The following is a 12255-nucleotide window of genomic DNA, read 5'->3' on the forward strand; positions in this document are numbered from 1 at the left end:
TATATATCTTTTTATATGTTTACTAGACTGGGTGTGCTTTTTTTGCATACTATTTATTACGAGCTTAGATTTTTTTGTGTAAAAATATTGGCACAGGAATTCTCTATGTTTAGAACTCTAACAATATCTAAAATTGTGTGATTCCTTTTTCATATAAAAGCCGTTCGTTTATGCAGGCTTAACGTGCGTTAAAACAAGCACGCGTGCGCTTACGCTTGTTGCATAACAATACTTAGAAGGTTGCTAAAAGGCGCACGTTGCGCGGCCGTTTCTTGATTATGAATGAACTTTTACGTATATCGGGAGTGGATTTAATTACGAGTACATTAGATAGAATTTATCGCGCTGGCATTTTGTCGCAGCGCGTTTCCGCGAAACGGGCGATTCGTTTTGTAAAATGAAAGAATATGATGAATGGAGGCGCATTAATAAAGAATGAAACGATTGTTAAAGGCACACAATGCATCGTGCATTAATAAAATAATAGCCATAGATAAATTAATATATACATTAGAGGCTCTTTCCCCTTTTCCCCATATTTTATAATTATCTCATCGATAAATGTTTGAATGTAGTTTCACGTTTTCAGAGATTTTTTATATATTCTGTTAATGCACTTTGGTTATGTACATGAATTTTATTAGCTTTGCAATAATGGAATATAATTTGAAAGATGTCTCTCTTAAGATCAAGGGAGACTTATATGTATTTATCTAGTAAAAAGTTTGTTCTCTCTATTTAATATATTAATTGCGCCTCTAATTATTTCTCGATATTTAATTCATTAAATAAATCTCAAATTACTATATATTTAACAAAATTTCTTTGTAAGAGAGCAAAATCGATTTTAAGTTAAGCGAATGATTTTTCCGTCTTATTTGCGAAACTTTATTTGTCAACTCGTGGATTTTCATTATTAAGTAACGTCGTAATTAAAGTAACGTCGTAATTAAAGTAACGGTTACACTTTTTATAGAGACAATATTGAATTTGAAAATTTGTGACGAGAATACACGCGTTCGTTCTCATTTTCCAGGACACTTCGTATATTAGTATAGTATAAGTAATCGTTATTCACACTGGTACCGGTGGACTCGACGTAATGGCGTAGGGCGTGATAAATTAGATGGCTGTAATGTAAATTGCACCAGGCGGTTTTCTATGAATGAATGCGCACGTACCGCACGTTGAACTTTAATTTACTCGCGAGCGAATTTATTTGCGAAAGATAAGGAAGAGAGGAGTGCATTATGACGATTGCATCTAGCGAAGGAGAGGATATGTGGGGGAAGTCACAATATTTTTCTTGCGTTACATATATGGTTTGTATGTCGTTTATCGATCGACCTTTGTTATTGCAAAAAACGACAATGGGCGTTTATAGTGTATGTAGTACAATACGATGTGCAATTCCCTATTGCCCCTTTTTTTAATTAGATCATTATATAAATATCATTATCTTTCTAGAGAGAGAGAGAGAGAGTGCCGCCTCAATCTAATTCATAATAATAAGCGATAATAATTATATTTTACACTAGTTTTCCCCGAGCATAAACAAATACGTTAAAAAACGTTAATTGCATTAAATACGTTAAATTTCTACTCTTCTTATTTTTTATGTTGTATTTTTAAAAATATTTCCAAGTTTATGTTTTCCCAAATAAACATGTCCTGCGTGAATCGTTAATAGTTCCGAGTCCGAAGTGTAAAATTCTGTCGGTTTCAAATGTCAATTCGCAGTTTATTCGTTTCCGCGAGTCGCGCGATTCGTCGGGCTTTCGCTTTTTATCGCGGAAAAACAAATGCGAGAAGGCGGCCTTATCTCGTCGCTCGGAAGCTTGTGGCTTGTTCTCGTAAAACCGAAAAACAACATTAAAGTTTTTCTTCAACTGTTGAAAAGACGCCTGTCATTGGAAATTTTCTAATTTTTATCCGGTATTTTTCCTTCTATCGCCGCTCTAAATTGTAGAATTATTATTCGCGATAAAAAAATACTCTTCTTCAGCAATTACAACAATTTCTTCTATTTATTTTCGTCTTTGAATATAACTGATGAAAATTGCGTTATGAACGTTTTTGTCGCTGATTAAGGCAGAATAATTTATTTGCCAGTATTTAATGTCAAGTCGAGAGATCATATTAATTACGAATGAGGCAATTACATTTTGCTATAAATGACGGAAATTGGAATTAATGTTTAGTATATATATAAGTATTATTAATTTTAATAATTTCTGACTTTAATTGTTTTAACGGGAAATTATGTCATATATTTTATACGCGCTAATTTGAAGCATTCATGTGATTAACGAATAATTAAAATATTGCGAAACTAACATAATTAACTTCTTATCAAGCTGTCGTTATTTTTCTCGTTTATACTTATTTTGTATCAATACAGCTTTTTTCTGTACGAATTTTATCAATACCTGCGTTTATTTAATTTGAGAAGTGATCCAATTTATATTGTGACTTCTTGCAAACGAATCAAACATTCATGTCCCTGATATGACGTAAAGGGATTATGTTTGCTTGCTACATTTCTGCTGGAAATTCCTAACGAAAATGCATCTCTTGAAAGATTGAGAAAACTATATATGTTATTCGTCGCGTTGTGCTCGAAAATATCTTCCTTGATTTATTTATTTTAAAAATGTAGATTTATTCTTTATTTTATTATGTTTGTATTTTTAAATTATATTAAAATATTTTATTTAACTACATTTGTATTTTTAATTGCGATATTAAGAAAATTATTTTTATTTTTTTTTCAGGAAAAATTAGTCCAATACATATTAATTCGCGAAAAAAATTGTCAATGATGAAGAATAACAAAGTAAATTTTCAAAAGCAGTGCATAATAGAAAATATTAAAATTTATGGAAAAGTTTAGTAAGCTATCTTTTTAATTAAAAGACCGACCCGATGCATAGTTTTAATTTATCAATTAGTGTTAAAATAAAAATATTAGGTTCAGCGGATATTGATTAACGTACTATGTGTGTATGTATGATTCATAACATAAATAACAATAAATATATTGTGGCATGAACAGCTTGCTTGCATCTCGATATCATGAAGTAATCGATATCGATTTGCATATGAGAATATATCGTAAGAATTAAAACTGTCAAGAATTTTTCTAGTAATTTAATGTTTTGTGTATTACATTTTACTGAAAATTGCTATAAAGTAATGGGTTATCGCGATTTTAAAATGTAAATTTCTAGCTGTGCTCGCGTCCGGTGACGATTTATCGCCGAGTTCGCGTCTTCATCAGTGAAACAATCCGTCGCCGTTGGCGAGTTAGACGAAAGCCGCATTAGTCGGTCGCATCTGTCAATAATTATTATCACGGGCACGCACACAGTGCGTACGCCGCGTTTCGCGTCGCAGACGGCCGCTGCATGCGCGTTATCCGAGAAAACAAGACGAGCGATATCAACGACCCGCAGATACGACGCGAGAGACAAGAGGAAACGAAATCTTCGTAACTAGAGAGAAAGAGAGAGAGAGAGAGAGAAAGATATATGACGGAATAAAAGATGGGAGAGAGAAATCGAGACGGCTACAGCACTTTTCGGAAACCTAATCGTAATTACAGTGCGTCTTACTAGCGGACAATAAAGCCACGGTAATTTATATCGTAAGATTGCTTTAGATAAATTAATAAAACTCGGCGAAGAGAAATATATCTTAAATCATTGCGTCTCAGATGTCAGATTTACACCAGTGACTTTCTAGTAAAAAAGACATAATTGAGAAGCATTTAATACTCCAATCAATATTTATTTAGTTATTAATATTTTTTTTCACTATTTTCATGATTTTATTTTAATCAAATGAAAACATTTAAATTTCCATAGACCTAGCATTTCTATCAGAGAAATCAAATTCTATGATATATTGACATTAATGGCATAATCAAATGTGTGTTAATTTATTAATCTCGTATTATTGATTTCGAATTTATGAGTTTATTTATGATTTTATTAAATTAAAATTTCTCAATACGAGGCAAATATGATATACATAATATATTTTCTTTGACAACGTACGCACAATATGATCTAATAAAAAATATTGTCTTTGATAGTTCTCTAGAGCTATGCACGATCGATAAATTGAATTAAGGTTTAGGAAAGCAAACGGATAATAAAAATTTTCCTCTTCAGTTAATCTTAATAGAACTTGTTTGGGAAACTTCAGTCTTTGCGAGAGATCGCATTACCCTTCCGGAGAGTTACGACGAGCTCTAAATTGATTTCGTCGATAAGAGAAAGAGGCTGTAGTCACGCGACCTGTCTTCTCAATTGGCTTGATATGTTCCAACAATGGGGCGACTCTTTTATTTAACTTTCACTCAATTGTTTTGTATTTTGTCACTTTAAAAATGCCGATCGGGTATCATTGATTTCAAGTACTAACGATTTTCATACGAAGATGGAATTTATATGATCCATGTTCTGTAATAATAATGAAAAATTGCGAATTCTTATACTATTTTATATACTAATTCTTATACTATTTTATATACTATTTTATATAATTTTTATATACGAATTCTTTGACTAAGATGGTTTATAGAAAATTTTAGAAAAAAATATGGACTGTGTGTGTCGAACAAAATATTAATCCAAGCTTAGGTACTTTTTATATATAAAAACATTTCACATACGCAACGATTAATAATTTAAAAATGAGAGTGTCTGTGCATTTCAATAAACTTAGATTATAGCTATCTGCGGATATAACGAAATGTGACTTGGCAATTTCACAAATTCGTCGCAAAATACGAATTGAACTTCAAGATAACAACAGCTTCGTAGCACGGCACTTTTATTCACAGCTATCTCGTAAAGTTTGTTCTAGCAATTTGACGCTGATTCATATAAGCGACAGTAGCGATAACGGCAATAACCGTATTTGCGCACGTAATCTTGGTGAAAAATACGTCTTTGCGAGTATAGACACTTGAGATTCTCTCGTTAACCAGGACAACAATTAAACATTCCATTATTTGTGCACACGTATTTGCATAAATGCCAATTATGTAATTATCAATAATGATAAAGACGCGCTATGTATATATAAAATGCTTGGAAGCCGATAATTCATATGTGCGATAAGATCTTGAACTTCGCGCTTCTTGAACCAGCAATAAAATTTCGAACTGGTTTTCTGCATTAAATTTATACTTTTTTTGTTGGTTTTCTATAAAACATTCGATCAATATATAAAGACGAACGAGAGTATCTCAATATCGATATATCATCGAGTGTGAAATTTATTTCTTACGATGTCATGAATTTCGTCAGTGATACAAAACTCAACATGAAAAGTAGCATCGGTGGAAATAGCGATAGTCACGCATCGGCTACATCTTTCGTCGATGAGATTATTAGTCATTAATTTTTAGGATAATATTAGCAGCTTAACTTTTTATAGCTATTGCGATAGAAGTGATACTGCTTCATCGAATAAATTTTATCAGATGAGAAATAATTTAGCGTACTCTAAATTTGATAAAATTATATTAATCTAATACACTATTATTTTTTTTAATATTATAAAGATTCTTCAAAAGATTAAAAAGTGGTGTAATAGAAAAAATTATAGATTTATTTGTGGGTCTATCACGATTCTTGGTTCTAAACAAATTTTTATAATTTTTAATATTTTCTATCGTGATTAATAACAAAGCACGGAAGTTTAGATGTAACCTCTGTCTCACGAGAGCGAGTCTCCGATCGCGAATGGATAGGAGGATGGGAAGGAGACGCGGAAGAAGTAAGATAGAAGACCGCTATTGGTTATCGCCATCGATTCGATCAAATCCCGAAGATGACTCGTCTACTTAATAGCGCTACTTTGTAGTCAGGACTGTGTGCATTGTATGCGTGAGAGCTTTGAAAATCTTGCATACGGCACATGCAAATATTTGCGAAATTCGATTCCCGCGATCGTCCTGTCTCCAACTGCATTCGTAATCACGACGAACATTATGACGCGATTTTTCTACACGTATAGTCGGAGACCTCTTATATAATCGTATTTTTTATTGTATGGAAGGTAACTAAATATTTACTGTTTCCGACACCCGTGAATGTTTCTGGTTGCAGCCTGCCGATACTTAGCGTGAATTCTTGTGCATGTTCATCAGAATCGATCGTGTATTCAAACCGTCTGTTGCATTTACAGTATCTTTATCTTTCGTTTAATCGTTGTATTGTTCATCTTTGTTAATACCTAGAAAATAATTTTTTGAAATTTGTATCGCAAAGTGTTATAAAGTGTATTTGTATAGTAAGATATATATAATATATATATATATAAGAAACAAGATTTAAATGCAAAGATCTGGGAGAAAGAGGATGAGAAAAAGGGTGGAAATTAAAGATTATATAAATTTTACCATTTTGATGAAATTAAATACACATTAATGCTGGAACGTGTATACATATCTCGTTTTTCCATGCATAAATCTCTTCTTGAAAAATATTTTTTACTACTTTTTTGTCTCTTGGATTTATTTATCTTTTTCTTCCTCCATTATTTTTTCTAACTGTCTTTACAACCATTTTCCATCGACTATTTAAATTATCCTTTTTTCTGTGCGACTAAAAACAATAGGATTGAATCATAATCTAATAAAGTAAATTTTTTTGGACATATAATTATAGATTTACTAAACATTTTTTTTTTCTTTATTGAATATGAATCTGCTTTATGAATTTTTAATCCTTTTTTTTTCTTAGCATTCTATATATTATAAGTAGAAATAACACGTAGAAACATATAAAATATAAATATGTAATTTTCTCACTTTTCTTTTAGCATTAGTTTTTTATCCATTATATTAACAAAGATTTTGGCCATTGTGACATGTTGCCACTTGTCTCTTGTCACTACTGTCGCTAACCACAAGGTAATTCCGTGTGAGAACAGATAAAAGAGCAAGTAAATATTGAGTTCAAATACTTACGTGTTTATGATAACCGTTCTTCTTACGATTGCGCGATCTTGATGTTTTCGGATGTTTTCATACAATTCCCGAATTATAGATATCGATATATATATATAAATTACGAAGCATGAATTTTAAATGACAAAAATTTTAAATTTATAATATTATCTCTAACATTTTTTCCGTTCGAAACTTAATATTATGATACAATATTGTATACGTGTGCGAGAAGAATTATTTTACAAAATTAATATAGATATTGCATTTTTTTACTTTTTATACGCTTGAAAGTAATAGAATTATTAATCTTATGACAGTTCACAATATGCATATAATGCGTGATATCAATTATGTAATAATAATATTTATATATTATGTATTATGTATTTATGTATTATTAATATTTGCACCTCGTAGAATTTATCTTCTAAATATCTGCAAATTAATACATTTCCATGTTATATAGTTGCATACATCGTACACAAATATGTCACATGAATATTGTATGTAATGCGGGGATGCGTGATATATGAACGGACTATGTCGGAGTGTTTTACGGTAAATCTTATCGATCGCGTGAAACGTCCCTCTTTTGCTTCGCCGAATATCGTAACTTTTGGTTAATGGACATCGTCAACGACGATTAGTCGCTGGTCTGCGGCGCAAAACGATTTGGACAGATTTCAGAAATGCGTCTGGCGGAGGCGGGCCGGTTTTATAGTCTTCCGATGATTTTGTCCACGCTTGATGCACACAAGCGGCCCTTAATCGACATGCTTTGGTTGTCTCTGTTCACAAATAAAAACGAAAAGAACTTTCGTGTGACAGATTATTTTTATTTTCATTTTTTCATATCGAGGATACTAATAAACAAAGTCAGAGAGATATAGACAGCTGCCGAAATTTCATGTATAAATTTAAAACTAGATAATGCGACATCATATATGGGAAATTGGTTGTTATCATTTTTTATAGTCGTTTCATTATCTTAACATTTTATGCGGCTATGTCGTAAAATACTTTTGTTTATCAATGATAAATTTAAAATTCGAAATATGGCACAGAACATTCGATTTTCACATTATATGTTACATCGATTTTTACAATATATGTTAATTTTAGATGTAATAATGTTATTACACATCTTTTAAATGTAATAATGTTATTACACATTTTTTATTAGTATATCAATAATATTATATTATGTATTAATAAATATATATACACTAGATTTTAGGTTATTTAATGTTTCTTTAATTAATTATAAATACATTAAATAAAATTAAATTTAGGTATATATGTTAATATTAATAATATGTGTAATATTAAGACGATAGGCGAATCTCATAAAAAAAAGAAAAAAACGATTTTTTCTACGTATTTTTGTAAAGGAAAAAAAATTGTTTCTGGATTATTTTTATAAAACATTTTAATGGTAAAATCGGTAAATCGGTACTTTTTTAAATTAACGGATTTAAAATGTTCTCAAAGTCGATATTTAAAGATATTAAGATCAATTCACTATCGCATGTTCAAAATCGCATTGTTCAAATTTATATCGTTGCAGATCGTTAATGTTCAACCGTTTTTTTCTATTATGTTATCCATTATATTGCCATTATATTAATTTTTTTGAACTGCATATTCGCAGCGCTTGGTGTTTTGTATATCAATGTCTTTTGCGAGCGAATTCGATGAATATAATAATATGTGATAGCTAATAAAATTTACTTATATAACATATATATTCTTAGATAGGTGGATACATATATATTGATAGAAATTATTATCTCATCATGATATAATTGAAAGCAAGTATCTTTCTTGTTGTGCGAGAATCGCGGTATCAAAAATATTAGCAAGAATATCGGAAATACAATGTCCGTTTTAACAATTATTGATTTCAATTGCGAGAAAAAGCAAAAAAAAAAAAATAGAGAAAGAAAGATATAGGGGAGAAATGAAAAGTATAAAAGGCCGATTCCGAGAATGCTTATTTGATAGAGATGGATTTATTGAGAATTTATTCGGAGAATTTGTATTTGTATTTGTTTTTAAACAGTTCAGGATGTACCCATCGTAAGTGTAGCAGGAATAGCTCAAACAGTTCTACTGGCATTCCGCATATGCTACATTTAAATCTGTGTAAATATTCAAATCCTTCTGCTACTTCTTCAAAATATTCTATAAAAAAGGAATTTTTTTAAATTTATGCCACATTACAAATAATATATTTTTATACATAATATATTTTTATAGGGTGATATCAGTACACTATAGAAATAAAATTTAAATCTCTAGCTGAGTCAAACGGTCAAAGAGAAAAACGGAAAACAGTAATCTATAATATTTACAATTTTGATGAAAAACATACTTAATGTTATTTTTAATGCTAACGAATGTTAATTTCGTAATATTGTGTGTAACTTTTGCTCTTTTATACCTAAATCTTTCTCTGTAAAAACATATATTTTTTTACTTACTTTTGACTTTATTTTTTTTTCCCAGCGGTTCGATACTTGCCTTCTCATCCATTTTCTTTAATTATTTATATATTATTGTTTTTTGTCGATTATTTAAATTATTGCAATTTTTTATTAATGTGTCTCTAGAAATAGAAGCAAAATTACATTAAATATTGACAAATAATTTTCAATCATTACATATTAACGATCTTTTTTATGTCAAAGTCGAATGACAAACTTTTTTTTCAACATATATGTAGTTTTTATGGCATAAACGAAATTATTGTGCGTGTTATAACTGCAAGTGACATATTAACATTTTTTTTTTATGGATAATTTAATTTATTGAAAGTAGAACACGTTCATGTATAATTGTTTTTTGAAACGCTAGTAATATTTGGAATTTAAAAGATAAAAAAGCTAATATTTTGTATCATTTTCACTTAAAACTTCACGCGTAATCGTAATTCAGGCTCATATATTGATCTCTATTATTTCGTTTATTAATTAAAAACTTTTTTATGAAATTTGATATATACTCTAAAACTTGTTCAAAATTTGATATTTCTTAATTAAATTAAATTAATACACTGACAAAAAATTATCATGGATATGGAATATATAAAATAATGTATAAGATAAAAATATTACACATATAATTCTCTCACATTTCTCTTTTAACACTCGTCTCTTTGTCTGTTAACAAATGACTTTAGTTGATATCACTTGCCACTTCTCACTCGTAACTGCCAGTAACCGTCTTTCGTCATAGAGAATTATCCAGGTGCTTTAAGGGCAAATAAATACAAATAGAAAATATTGACCTCAAATATTTACATGTTTATAATAATTGTAAGGTTACTCAGGAACGGTGAGACGTGGCAGGAGAGAATTCAAAAGTTTGTTAAACTGTTAATTGAATAGTTTTTATTGCTTAATAAACGAGAAAGATTTATATCTATTTTAAAATAAGATGAAAACAGAAATGTACTTTTAATGACAAAATTTGTAGAAAAAAGTCTAAAAACAAATTACCCAGAATAGAAAACATACGGATTTTTTGTAGAAATCTATTGAAAATTTGAAATTATTACAAACATTACTAGTATAATTTGATATTATAATATATAGGAAATATGTATGGAAAGGAGGAAGAGGAGGAAAATTAATTATTTAATATCCACGCGTATTACGAAATTAATTTATGTACATTACATTTTTTTTACTATATTCACTCACTTGGAAGTTTTAGTATCTATTTTATCATTGATAGCAATAATAATTTTCTTTTGATGACAAAATTAATGATACGTGTTTCAATAACAATATTAATATTTGAATCGTAGAATTTATTAATAAAGTATTTGCAAATTAATGTACATTTCTCGTGTGTGTTATGTGTGTCTATATTATATATGTATATGTCACATAAATATTATATACAATGCAGTGGGATCTTGTTCGTATATACCGGGTGTCTTGTGGTAAATCCCATCGATCGCGTGAAACGTCCCCCTTTCCCATTGCGACGAATATGGTTAGTCCGGGTTAATGGACGTCGTCAACGACCATTAGTCGCGCGAAGCGATCTGGCCGGATTCCAGAAGCGTCTGGCGGAGGCGCCGGTTTTATTGTCTCCCAATGGGCTTTGCCCACGCTTGATCCACTCAAGCGGTGCTTAATCGTCGCGCTTTGGCCGCCGCTGCGCCATTCGCAATCAAACCCGGCGACAAATGCTTGCGATAGATTATTTTCACGTTCTCTTATTATTTTTATCTTATTCTCTCTTTTACATCTCGAGGACACGAGTGATTAAGCTAGATATAGTTTGCTGTAGAATTTTCATGTATCAGCTTAAGATAGAGAGTGAACATTTATAATCCCTTCATATGCCATTTTTTGAACGAGATACATGTATCTCGCAGCTCAATATAGTTCATATTCTCCGTCTTTGAATCGCGCCGAATTTATATCGTGAATCTGATATGTATATACGAATTACCGGGAATTCGCTAAAAAGATATCTCCCGATATCTCTAATGTGATAATCGTGCCGGATGAAACTATCGTTCGATTGTCTGTGTGGGGTTGTCATACATCTGATGTTGAAGCAGATCTGCGTGCTTGATATAGATAGATGAACGCGATGGATATATAAACCACGTCGATGATTTCTATCCCGCAGTGGCAGTGGAAGGCCAATTACGAATTATGCATACGCGTGCGAAACTATTGCGGAAACCTCGGCTATAGAGAGCGGAAGAACGGGCCGAGAGGAAGAGAATTTTGGAACCGATAATTGGCAGGTACGAGAAATTGACGTCGTTTAAAGATACAATGCAAACGTGACGCGCAAACCCAATCTCTATTATTGAGTTCTCTGTCGTTGGCGTGCAATCACAAAACGCGAGCGCGGGGAGCTTTAATGCTTCCGTGTTTTTAAACACGCGCGATTTTTGCAGCTCGTCAAGTCACGCCGTATGTAATACACTGAGAAAAAGGATTAAGAAGATGCCGGATACCGACAGAATGCGAATATTAGTAGGATTGCAAAATATTTTTGTTGATTATAGATATCAACAAATTCTTTTCCATAATTAAAGTATACATAATAACGGAGTGCGGGGTTTATGCCGTATGTAAGAAAAAGGATTAAGAAGATGCCGGATACCGACAGAATGCGAATATTAGTAGGATTGCAAAATATTTTTGTTGATTATAGGATTATAGATATCCTTTTCCATAATTAAAGTATACATAATAACGGAGTGCGGGGTTTATGATTTCATATGAAAAGTAAAAAAAAATTAAAAAATAACAGTT

At 30.9% G+C, this 12255-nt stretch overlaps 2 long non-coding RNA genes across 2 annotated transcripts in view; one reads left to right on the top strand and one right to left on the bottom strand.

The window, feature by feature from the left end:
* The window catches only part of LOC115236697, a 65661-nt gene that overhangs the window by 4774 nt on the left and 48632 nt on the right, over nt 1-12255 (top strand). The window lies entirely within an intron of this gene.
* Nucleotides 8961-10305, bottom strand: LOC115236696. The gene is made up of 3 exons (XR_003884229.1): nt 10101-10305; nt 9451-9575; nt 8961-9151 (listed from the first exon to the last, which is right to left on the bottom strand). It is a non-coding gene; the product is annotated as an uncharacterized LOC115236696 (long non-coding RNA).

This window comes from Formica exsecta, unplaced genomic scaffold, assembly GCF_003651465.1.
Source record: "Formica exsecta isolate Colony F162 unplaced genomic scaffold, ASM365146v1 scaffold26, whole genome shotgun sequence".
NCBI lineage: Eukaryota > Metazoa > Arthropoda > Insecta > Hymenoptera > Formicidae > Formica > Formica exsecta.